This window comes from Triticum dicoccoides, chromosome 3B (genome assembly GCF_002162155.2).
Source record: "Triticum dicoccoides isolate Atlit2015 ecotype Zavitan chromosome 3B, WEW_v2.0, whole genome shotgun sequence".
Taxonomy (NCBI): Eukaryota; Viridiplantae; Streptophyta; class Magnoliopsida; order Poales; family Poaceae; genus Triticum; species Triticum dicoccoides.
In genome coordinates this window covers 129,509,048-129,521,358 of record NC_041385.1, presented here as the reverse complement: position 1 = coordinate 129,521,358, position 12,311 = coordinate 129,509,048, and positions in this window count along the sequence as shown.

Sequence of the window (12,311 nt, the reverse complement as noted above, 5' to 3'; positions counted from 1 at the left end):
ATTTCGTATCCAACGGCTGGAAAATCTAATGACCAGAGATGAAAAAGTCAGTCAACTGACATGTAGCCTCACCCCGCACGTACACATGCACGCACGCGAGACACGCATGCATGTAGGCGTGCAACACTGACACGTACACATAACGTACACACGCACGCATGCTGGCGTGCAACACTGACACGTACACATGCACTCACAAACACACGCACGTATGCACCTATGCATGCAACACTGAAACGCACCCTTGCACGCACACAACACTCGCACGCCTGCATGCACACAGCACAAGACGCAAGACACACGCTCAACCTATACGTGGATGCACCCTTTGTTAAGGACATGGATTGTTACGGGTATTAATCAATCTTATCTGTGATAAGCAGAACATTGATGTTTGCATCGGTCTTTATGAATCCCAACGTATCGAACGGGCTATCAACATAGTACTTAACTTCATGAAAAAGATGACGTCACACTCAATGAACAATCATCGGTTTATGAAATGCCCGCTTCTGACCGCCCTGGCCCACCAAAGGTTCCTCTGCTGTGTGCTGCCTGTGTTGGGTCACTAACATGCAGGCCATGCACCCAAAGAGCCCACACGTCAGTGGAAGAACGGTGCGGTGTCCTAGGTCAGAGTTGAGGGCGCCACTCGCGGCACGCCCGGCTGAACATGCCTCTGTGCCGCATTCAAACGCCTCCATGAAACCCGCCCGTGTGGAAGCCAAGAAACCCACTCTGGACACACGTCCGTTCATGACCGGGCCAGTGTGAAACGCAACACCGCCCGAGTTCCTCCCATCCGCCGTCTATTTAATCTCCTATTTAAATGAGGCCAAACGCCGGCCAATAATCGCACACCTCCGCCGCTCCCCTATCTCCTCCACCATTTTGTCCACTCTTACAATGGCTTACATTGAGTAGTTATTCCGCATCCAAGCCGGCTGGGTAGCCCGCCGGATACGAGCTATGCAGGTCACTGATCTACCTCCCTCCCCTCGCCCAATGGAGCCAGTAGCCGCCCCAAGCCGGCGCGCGGTTCAGCAACTCGCCGCTCCAGGCCAGCTCGACAAGGAGCAGCGCACGGGCGTCGTTGCTGATGTCCACGCCACCGCCTCGTACCACGTCTCCCGTTTCTGTGGCCGAGACTCCCATGCCGGCGGTCGCGCCATGCAACCAGCGACAGAAGCCGGGTGCGCGGAGAGCGAGGAGTCGGTGGCCAGCGCCTCCACGTCCGCCGCCATCATCGAGGAGAAGTAGAACACGGAAGGCCGCTGCCACTTGGGTCCCATGAAGGCCACCGTGGAGGCGACGCCGGCGTACACAGCAGGTGTCTTGCCGGATCCTTTTGTTGCGAGGACCTTCGTCGACCCCGTATGGGCTCCACGGAAGAGGTCAATGTTAGGATGAACTCGAGCCGGTGCCGGCCATGGCAAAGTAGTGGCCGGTGATGAACTCGAACCGGTGCCGGCCACCATGATATTCAGCACCAGCCAATGATATCAGTTGGAGAGTGGGGAAGCGAGCCGTCCTTTGCGCTGAAGCATATACCTCCGGGGCTCCCGACAGTCCGGTGATCGTGCTGCCGGACATGAGGAACACAAATCGATCGGCGGGCGACCATTTAGGCCAGGTATTATATACATGTGCTGTCCAGAACTAGCACCGCGTAGTTCATTTGAATGTAATGAAGTCCGTCATGTTTGTGTGAAAATCCGGTATTTTATATGATTTCCGTCGTTGTTTATATGAAATATCAGTTTGTCTTCGTGTTTGCATGAATTTCGTCCGGTTGGTTGAGTTGCTGTCATAATGTGTGCGGCTATGGTTTGATGGCGTAATTTGCGGGTCGCCGGTCGGTCTGCGGGCGGCTCGGGCGGCGTTGTGGGACAAAAAAACACAGCTCGTGCGAGCTCGTCGACAACATGCATGCTGGAGGATGCATGACAGCATGAGCACCCGAGCCGTTCCTCGTTCATCGGTGGCAAAGGCACCGGTGGACAAAAGGGTCGCCAATATTTTGGCTACCCCGGGCAAGATCCAAACAGCCCCTCCCAACAGATTCAAATCCCTCGTTCGTCGTGGAATTTTGCCATGTGTTGTTTTCATGGACTAGCAAGATGCCCGTGCATTGCACGGAACATCAAGATGCATTTTTTTACAAACTCCCGCATGCATGCAAGGGATAATTAATGTCCTCCTTTGCTAGTACCACGAGGCAAACACCATTAATATTGCATTGATTAGTGTTAGTGGCCTTGTATATCTACAAATTGTAATTTTGATAGTGGCCCCTTGTATATAAAAATGGAGGGAGAAATATGAGAGATAAGGTGAGGAGGAGTGGGGCGTGGTGCCGTGGTGGTGACTGGTGGTCAGACTGGGCGGAGGCATGGGGATGGACGGCACATTATGTCTAGGTTTGTATCTCTCTCACACACACCCACGTAGGTGGGGGACGTGCACAAAGAGAAGAGGTGCACGCACGGCGCACGTACTCCCATCTCTTTCCCAACCACACCCGCGCAGGTACACGGTGGAGCTCATTTCTGTACGAAAAAGGCAGCCCACGTGGTACTTTGGCACGTGTACTGGTTGTCCACTTGGTGGAGGGAGGATCGTCTACCATGGGTGAACAAACAAATTGCGACTTGACGCGTTATGTTAAATTAAAAAAAAGAGGCAAACCATGTGGGGCCTACCTTAGAGGCAAGGCTCTATACACTGGAGTACTTTTGATGTGTCCCATCAACTCGCAGAACGAGGAGAAACTTGCTTAGTACGCCGTCTCCCCCGCCCACGGGCGCGGTGGCTCGCAGGATGAGGTGAAGCTGGAGTACTACTATACACCTTTACGCCCGCTCCCTCGCCCACGCGCGCGGTGGCTCGCAGCACGAGGAGAAAATTTTACTACTCCCCCCGTTTACTCCTCATCCCTACTACGTACTTTGGTTAGTACTCCCTCTATTTACTTATACAAGGCCACTATAAAAAATACATTTTGCATCTATACAAGGCCACAAATAGTAATCGAGACAAAAGTTACTACTCCCTCCTTTCCAGTTTATGGCTCAATTTCAAAATCTCTCCAACCAAGGTAGACGGTGAGTGGTCGAATTAATTTCGTAGTTTGCACAGTACGCTCATTTTTCTCAAGAAGTTATGTTTACCGAGGCATAATTAGAACGAATGCATGAATGACCACTAAATTTCCATGAACTTGTACATGCATTGGTTAGTTTCCTCTTGACACTGCTTGCGTTGGGTGATCTAACGCACCTCGAAATCCAATATGTAATGGTACTACTACTAGTATAGTACAATTGAGACTTATCAAACGGAAAAACGAATGTTTTTTAGATGAGCCCTATAAACCCTAGTGGGTACGTACTCCATAAAAACAGATTTTTCCAAAACTAAGTCGCTCCCTTTCATGAATTCTGTAGTATACTCCTCCGTCGACGCTCCCTTTCATGAATTCTGTACTTCCTGTCGCCGACATGTGGGACATATAGCAACCGGGTCGACATGTCAAGCACCAAATAACAGTGCAGAACAGCACGGGGGACGCACCCCACTTGTACCGGCCCAGTAGTAGTAATGAGCAATGAGACGTCAAATCACAATGCCGCACCTTCCCAGATGGACGAAGCAACCATTATTTCACACTTCGGTTCGACATCATCTCAAACCATGTCTAGTATTGCTTCTGCCACAAGAGGGACACGTGCATCGCCTTGGTACATCATGACACGTGGGACCGCATGACAGGCCATGCTCCCTTGCTGATCGCTCGGTAAAATCACCTCATTTCTACTATACTTCCTCCGGATCGGTTTACTACATGGCATGAACGTCGTTCTAGGTTGAGAATTTAACTGGCTATATATATATATATGTGTGTGTGTGTGTGATGAACGGTACGCTAGCCTTTTAAAAAATGTATACTTTTGTACAGTAGTACTATCGTTGGATTGCTCCATGGAGCAAAAATTGAAATTTTAAAAAAAGGTGGTACATATAGAGAGCACTCGTCGCCAAATTATGCATATAGTACTATTAAAAAAGCTAGTACGTGCTTAATTGGGGTCCTAAATTCTATTAAAGAAATACTAGTACTAGTATGTACATACTGAAGAGTTAAAGTAACAAGAAGAAACATAACATAGTTCTGCTGGGGGCTCAGCACAACACACCCCTCAAATTAAACTAAACACACCTGAAATTAAACTATGCAACTAATCCGGTAGACACTACATTAGAAGTTTAGAACCGCCATGAGCAACGACACTGCCACCTTACTCGGAGTCCTTGTCCACGTCCTCGACTTCATCCTTGTCCCTCTTCCTCTTGGCCGATACTTCTTTGCTTGAACCGCCAACTTGGCTGTTGCTCTTCATCCAACCCATGTAGATATTGAAACAAAGGTAGCCATCCATTGCAACATAGTGGATGTGGTCTATATCTAGTACATTCTGCTGCCAAGCATGACGATGAAAGGTGTAATGAGGTTTCTCCAGCTTACGGTACAAAGAATGAACCATGGCTCCTGCCAGGGTCAGTATTGAGGGCTGACGAGAGGGCACCAGCCGATTCTTCTGGAGGTCGAAGAGGTTGCCTACAACAAGGCCTATCCGACCCAGGACTTCTTTGTCGTTCTTAAAGTCTACAGTAACGAATTTCACTGCGTTTTCCTCGAGGAAGTTCTTAAAATCCTGGCACTCAACGTCGGCATGGCATATGTGGTAAACCAAGCAAACGTTATGTACGCAAACCTGGATCATGGCGGGCTTCTTCCTCTCTTCGTCCATTAGATCCTTATCTCGTCCCACGACTGTGGTGTACTCAACATCTAGCCCAGCGACCCACTCATCATGTGAGTTTTCGAACATGCGTCTGAAGCGACAAAGGCATCCTTTCACCGTCGCGGAAGTACGGGTGTAGATGACGTCGAACTCATCGCCGGTGATGGCTATAACCTTGTACTCACCGCCGATCGAGGAGATTTGGGACGCCATGGATTTGGGAGGAGGGTTAGGATTAGTGGAACTGCCATAATGTGAATGGACGGGGCGACTAGAAGCGAACCGCTGTAGTATTAAAGGATGTGCGGGGACGAGTAGGAGCGAACTACCAGCGTGCGAACGACAGGGTAGTGTCTTTCCATTATCCCATGATACGGGCTTCCGAGAGCCCTTGGATCTGAGATCGAACGGTTGCATGGCGTGATTCTAGACCTATGGGTGAATATCCTATCCTGGAGGGTTATTCTGCAAATTTTCAGCAACTTAGCATGCGACCGTTTGATCTCAGATCCAAGGGCTGCCAGCAGCCCATATCATGGTCGCACCCACCACGACCGTCGCGTCGCTCGCGTGGTCGCGCCCCTGGAGATTTAACACGGTGCGTTAGGCTATCTGATGTTGGCATGTCATACATAGTCATCACTTAGTCACTCATACTACAACAAGGTTGTCTATAAGGTTGGCTATAAGTGTATTTTTTTTACTCCTCTCTATCTCTTTCTTCGTACTCCCTCCATCCCATAATATAAGAACGTTTTTGACACTAGATAGTGTAGTGTCAAAAACGTTCTTATATAATGGGACACAGGGAGTACTAGTATTTATTGCATTTGCCAAGGAGTGACCTCTTCCAATGAAATGGTGTTGCTAAGTTTACTTCATTTAATTAGCTATAGACTCAAAATTGTCTTTTCACCTAAGTACACATGCTTAGCACCGTTTCTTCCTTGGGTCACCAAACTAGTCTCTCTCTTCTTGATTAACTTGCCACATCAGACTTTATGCCTATGTGGCAAGCTTAAGCACCTGTAGGAGCAAGTAAGTACAATAGTGCGCTTTACATGGCATTTTTGCATATGTGGAGGAAAGAGAGGCAAGGAAAAAGTGGAGAAGTAGGCTCTCATGCAAGAGCCAGCCTCTACTACTACATGGCGGAGCATTGGGAGAGGCACCTGTATGGAGGTGGTCAGGAATCGGGAGACTCACGCCGGTCGTAGCGCCACGGTTAAAATGATAAAGGCAAGTCAAATCACGGGGCCCCACCTGTCCAGCAGTAACTCGCTGTCAAATCACACAGCCCTACGTTTGCAGCAGCCTACTCCCTCGTCTTCTCGCGTCTCTGTCGAACCGACTAGGCGGAACTGCCCCGCCTACCGCGCAGGAAAAGCCCTGCCCTCGACTTTTAAATACAACTACTCCTTCCGTCTAGGTGAGTAAGTCATCTTAAGAAAACCAAATAATCCCACAATACTAACGCCGTGCATTAACTTCTAACTCATTTCTTGTTTCTTCACATATCAACCAATAAGAATCCAATGATATACTTTTTGTGACATAGTAACTCATATTTAGTTAGTCAAATGGATGACCTAGAACTACGTGCATGCCCTATAAACCGAGACGCCTACAAATAAAAAACCGAGACGGAGAGGGTAGTTCAGCATGTATCTTTTTAGATAAATATAGTTGGGATTCACCAAGGAGCAAAACCAAGTGGTAGGCTGCTCCTGTCGTGTTGGCGTAGCAACTCAAGCAGGGTCAGTCCGCACACGAAATGGCAACACACTTAACAGGATCCGTTTGGCAGACATGTGGCTCATCCACTGTCTTGTTCCACGTGCGTTGCACCAAATTACTGTTCGGAGCAGCAGTTGGAATTGGAGGCACCCCGGTCGTAGCGCCGCAGTAGTAGAAAATGAGCGATGAGGGGTCAAATCACAAAGCCCCACCTTTCCCGCATTAAGCTGGACGGACGAAGCAACCATCATTTCACTCTAGCGTGCAAGAGCATAAAGAAAAGAGAAAACAATGATGCGTGCGGCAGCTACCTAGGGCACCCTAGGGTATGGGTCTCCACTACAGATCCTTTTTTTGAAAGCGCCTCCACTACAAATCGGCTTCTCCCTCGTCCTCTTGAAGAAAACCGATGATGAGTGCGGCGGTAGGGTTTGTAGGAGTACTACAGCGTGCGGGGCCACGTCGTAGTAAACGGGCTCGAGTCGACGCCTTAAATATGTGTGGGCCACTTGGTTTTACGGGAACGAGGCAGCATTTTGGGTTCGGGGACCAGTGGAGATATAGCACGTACAAAAAATTGTGGACGTAGGTTCGACCGAAAGGCAATGATGCATGGGCCCTGCATTTTGATATACCCGAGGCAGCGTGAAATTTGCTACTCTATTCAAAACTAGTAAGGTACACATGTATTGAACGCATGAGATTTCGAAACCAAATTATGAATAAATACACACTATAGCATGTAAAGCTTTGAGTCATATATGCATGATGTAGATGTTCGTTTAGTTCTTATAGTTCATCTCATTCAAAATCAATTAGTTTTATAAAAATGTTAAGATTCATGGGGTTGTGCATTGTAAATCATAAAGTAAAAAACAAGTAATGGCAATTCATTTAGAAAAAAATAATCAATTATGATACAGAAGATTCTAGAACAAAGGAGAAGTGCTTGTGTTTTGAGGTTTGTGCATTATGCTTAAGTTCAACCATGGAGTCTTCTAAATTGTACATGTGGCAGATCTGGTGGAATGTTGATGATATCCAACAGCCAGTAGTGCTCGGATTTGCCCATCTCTGCACTGTCGGGTTAGCTTCATCCAGCGACCATCTTTCAAAGTTATTGGCACACTATATAGTTCTTGTGTCATAGTTGCATGTTCTGGAAAAAAGCTACTAGTGGGTTGTACTATCTATTTAGGAATAGAAGATGCATACATGGAAGTTGTAGGGAAAGAGATGACATGGAGCATCTCAATTCCTATGAGTAGGGATTGGAAAAGAGATGTCATTTGGTTCACATAATAGGAACTTTTCTATTGAATCTAGAGATGACATGTATCTCAATTCCTATGAGGAGGGATTAGTAAAGAGTGTAATTTGATTCATATCATAGGAACTTTTCTATTGAATATACGCTAATGTTCATTTTCCTTTGAATTAAGGGAGTATAGGAATCCATTCATATGAACCAAGTGGCTCTAAAGCCATAGAAATGATATCATGTTTATTTCCTTTGAAATGTAGAGTATATGAATCTATTCCTATGAACCAATTGGCTCTAAAGGAAAAAAAATCCTATAAAAATCATATCATATGGAGTTCCTATGATATTCCTCGACACTAAAGGATGGTTGAAATTGCTGCGGGTGATACAATGGTCTTTCTTTGTAGACTCCTCACCCATCTTTATAGTTACCTATCGAAGATGAATGAAATGATATATACAGGGTATTCTACATGTGCAATTTGGTACACAAAAACTCGGTAAAAGTTCGCGAGGTTCTAATTTTCAATAAAGCTATATGCAGTGAATTTCAGAACGGAGGGAGCATACGGCAGTTGCTAACACTCACGTGGAAGATTTGTGTGTAGGAGGAGTGGCTGTTCTGTTAAATGACATGGCAAAACTGACACTGTCGGATGCCGATCTAACGATTCTTACCGCGTTCGTCAGGAAAAGGCTTGTGGCGAACATTTGTCGGATAGTGATTTACGGACACATGCATTGCATTGATACGTGCCCCCCTCTCTCTCACGCACACGCACCCTCACGAGTCACGACTCTCCCGAGTCCTCTCGCAGACTCACACATCGCACCCATCGTCTATCTGTAGGTAGACGTCATGCACATATGTGCTCTTCACACCCTACCCTCAGAACTTCTAAAAAACAAAATACGGCACGCACATTTTATTTTAGCTCACATGTCACACAATTATACTATTACGCTTGCGGCGAACATTCTTTGGGCATACTATATATTGTACTCTCACGATGAGAAGCAGTGCACGCACACACTAGTTCTCTCACACCCACTCGCGGGTACACTTAGGAGCGCATTTTTTGAAGCCGGTACAACAAAATCACTCCATTATATATAAAAGCAGGAGCCTTACGCTTGCTTTACTGGGGTTCCTCTCATTCACTCTCTCATGCTCTCCAGATCTAAGCAAGACATAGGTGGCCACACTCACTCTCTCAGCTCACGGCTGGTCACAAATCCGGCCGGACAACCTCGACCGGGGCAGGGGGTGTAGGTGCATCATTCACACTGTCGTCAACAGCGAGGGAGGAGACCAACGACTGCCCGCGCGTCCCGATCGGCAGCCATGCCATTCTCTCCAAGAGAGCACCGGCTCGGGAGGGCCTCCGACCCCTTCTTCCTCCCTGCAGTATTGTGGCCAAGATGCGGCCTCCCAACACCGTCTTTTCCACATGCCGACGACCCTCAGGTATATATTCCTTCGAAACCTGCCTTGCTCTACTACCCTAGCTCTTCCCCCTTCGTGTGGATCCTTTTCTACTTCCGTCCTCTATTACAAAGCCACCTAGACTTCTACTATTATTAGAAGTAAAGCTAGTTCATATAGTGAACTCAAAGCGTTGGTTCAAACAGGGAAGAAAGTGGGGAAGCTGTAGCATGAATCTAGGACTTGGTTCTTATAGGAAACGGGGGAAAGTAGTAATATGTGTCACTGTTTAAATAACCGTATTTCGTATTTGCGCAAACAGGGATGTCTGTCTCCATATCGTTTCGGGATGTCTGTCTCCGTATTGTTTCTATCCGCGCAATCAAAAGCACACACCTCAGTTTTAGTACAACTGCGCAAAATGAGATGGCTATCCCTCCTTGCCATCGTCTAACCTCCCGTTTTCAAGGTATCCCTACATTGGTAGTAACTAAGGTAGAATGACCAACGCAATCTAAAAGAAGCTGATTCGTATGTTTTACTTCCTGATTGCAATGCAGGGAAGAGCGAAAACAACTGCATCCTAGTCCGGAATGCACTTTCTACCGGTTCATCCATGGACCGAGGACTAGCTGGCACGGCTGCACGGCGGTTTTTTTGGATAGGTGCGCGGACAAGAGGCATTGTGGTCTGCTTATTTCTGCAAATAGTTGTGCTTAAATTTAGTGGAATGCACAAGCATTTCTGCTGGTCAGTACACTGCATGGTTCAGTTCAGCATTCCAGCTGAGACCACAATTATAATTGATTATTCTGGAATGAAAGAACCTAACCCTGGATGGTGGCAACAAGAAAAAACTAGAGTGAACTCCAGGAAATTTAAGCCTGCCGGGAGGCCCTTTGCTCAGAGACACCTTGCTTGTTTTTTCCTGATTTGTAAACCTTCTCACAACTTTGTCTTTTGCTGTGAACTAGTATATGTTTGTTATGTTCTATGAATCATTGAGATGTATAAAATTGCTTAACTTATGCTTTTCAGATTTTTATGAAGACGAGTTTAATTGTGAGTGTTCCACATGAGCGCTGGACTAGCGTGTGAATGTTTGGAATTTATTACATTGTGGCCTCAATTAACTGCATGAACCACTGTAACAAGATACATAGTAGTTGCTTATATGTCAGACAGCAGATTGTTGATTGTTAGCTTGTCGATAGCCTAGTGTTGAAGCGAGTTGAGCCAATGTGCCGTGTTTTGCACAACTGCTTACAAGTGGGGTAGCACCAACCGTGTTTACAAGTACTTATGTATACGTTGGTGCACGGTTCTCGAACGAGTGCTCTATTCCATCAAAACACACACTACCCGTATGATAAACCGTGAAAACTTATGTCTTACCATGCCATATTCATGAAAAAACTAGTAATGACACATCTGTTTTGGCAACAATTACGATGGTTCTCACATGATTCACGGGCACACAAAAGTAGCAGCAGTTCCCATAGACGGATTCAAACAGAGTACTAGCCCCAGAGGGGTCAATAACATGCAAGGTTTGGATAATTAGACACAATCCAAACTACTATTAAACACTAGGTGGGGCAACTATTTCATGCCTCGATCTAATTTGGGTTGGACACAAGACAGACCTTGCCATGAACATCATCGAGGACGTCCCACAGCAGCTCAATCCTGTGAACCTTCGTGAAGACAACCTTGTGGCCTTGCCACTGATAAACTTGTTTGTGGAGGCATGCCATGTCATCTTCCTGCGTAAGCTTGACAAGAACAGTATGCCTCACACACGAAGGAGTAGCTTTGAACTTCTTGTGCCTCAGTACACCCTGGACAACACGCCTGACAATAGTGAGGCTGGAATACAACTCTTCATTGGTATAACCGCAAATGGCTTCCAGGATCCAACAGCCTGAGAACTCTGTTTTCCCAAGGCGTATATTTAGGTCATCCGCCTCATGGCGAGTGAAATGCACAACCACACAATCCTTGTCAGCATCAGGGCTCTAATTCAAACAAAAACAAATTCTGAATTACTTTTCAGTATAAGAAACACAAGTTATTTAAACCACTATGTATAGCATGGCATCAAAGCTAATAAAATTTTGCATTATTAATCACCACATACTTCCTTTTCTAAAAAAATCACCACATACTTATATGAAAAACCACAATCGAGATCGGCAAAGAAGGAAATCACCTTGGGCAGCTTAGCGGGGGGGGGGGGACACATCCTCGAAGGGGGAAAACTGCTCCTGCAGTGCCAGGGGGCTGTAACCTCAAACGGGGCGTTGACCATCTCAGTAGTGGCCATGAGCGTATCTGGGGTCGGCTCGGTGGTTGCCTCCATCTTCTTGGAGCTCTCTGTCTTGTGGGGATCAGCCTCCCGCATCTGCTCCAATATCGGCAGATCTTTGTCTGATTCTCCTTGGTCCATCATGAAACTGACGAATACTAGGAGACCACTGAAAGGAAAACACACTCGCAATGACAATGAAACAAAAAAGAGAGTGAGGATCGGTTACTGCTTTGCAAAAGTTTTTTTTTCTCTGAATGAAAATATACCAACATCACGGATCCGCTTACCTTCCCTTCGTTGGGAGAGAAGAACAGTGGCAGATGTGAGTATTGCCTTTCTTGAAGACGGTGAGGGAGAAGGGGATTCAGCGAGGAGTGAAATGATGGTTGCTTCGTCCGTCAAACTTACACTGGGGGGAGGTGGGGGTTTTGTGATACAACGGCTCGTTACTGCCGCGCTACGACCGGGGTGACTCTCCGCCTGCATACTGCCTTCTAATTTGGTGGATGGCATTTGGGCCCGCACGCTGCATGGCCCGCATGTCGGTGAACAAAAGTATAACGGCATTCAGTAGAGGGAGACGTTTCAATGACCTAGGAGGAGCCAGAAGCGGTAGAGTGTCTCCACTATACTAGTAGTAATTGTTTTGCTGGGTAGCTGTAGAGTGTCTCCACTGTACTAATAGTAATTGTTTCTCTGGGCCCAAGACAAAACAGCCAATCCACACTAGTAAATAGTAAAATCAATTCAAAAGGCGCTACCCACACG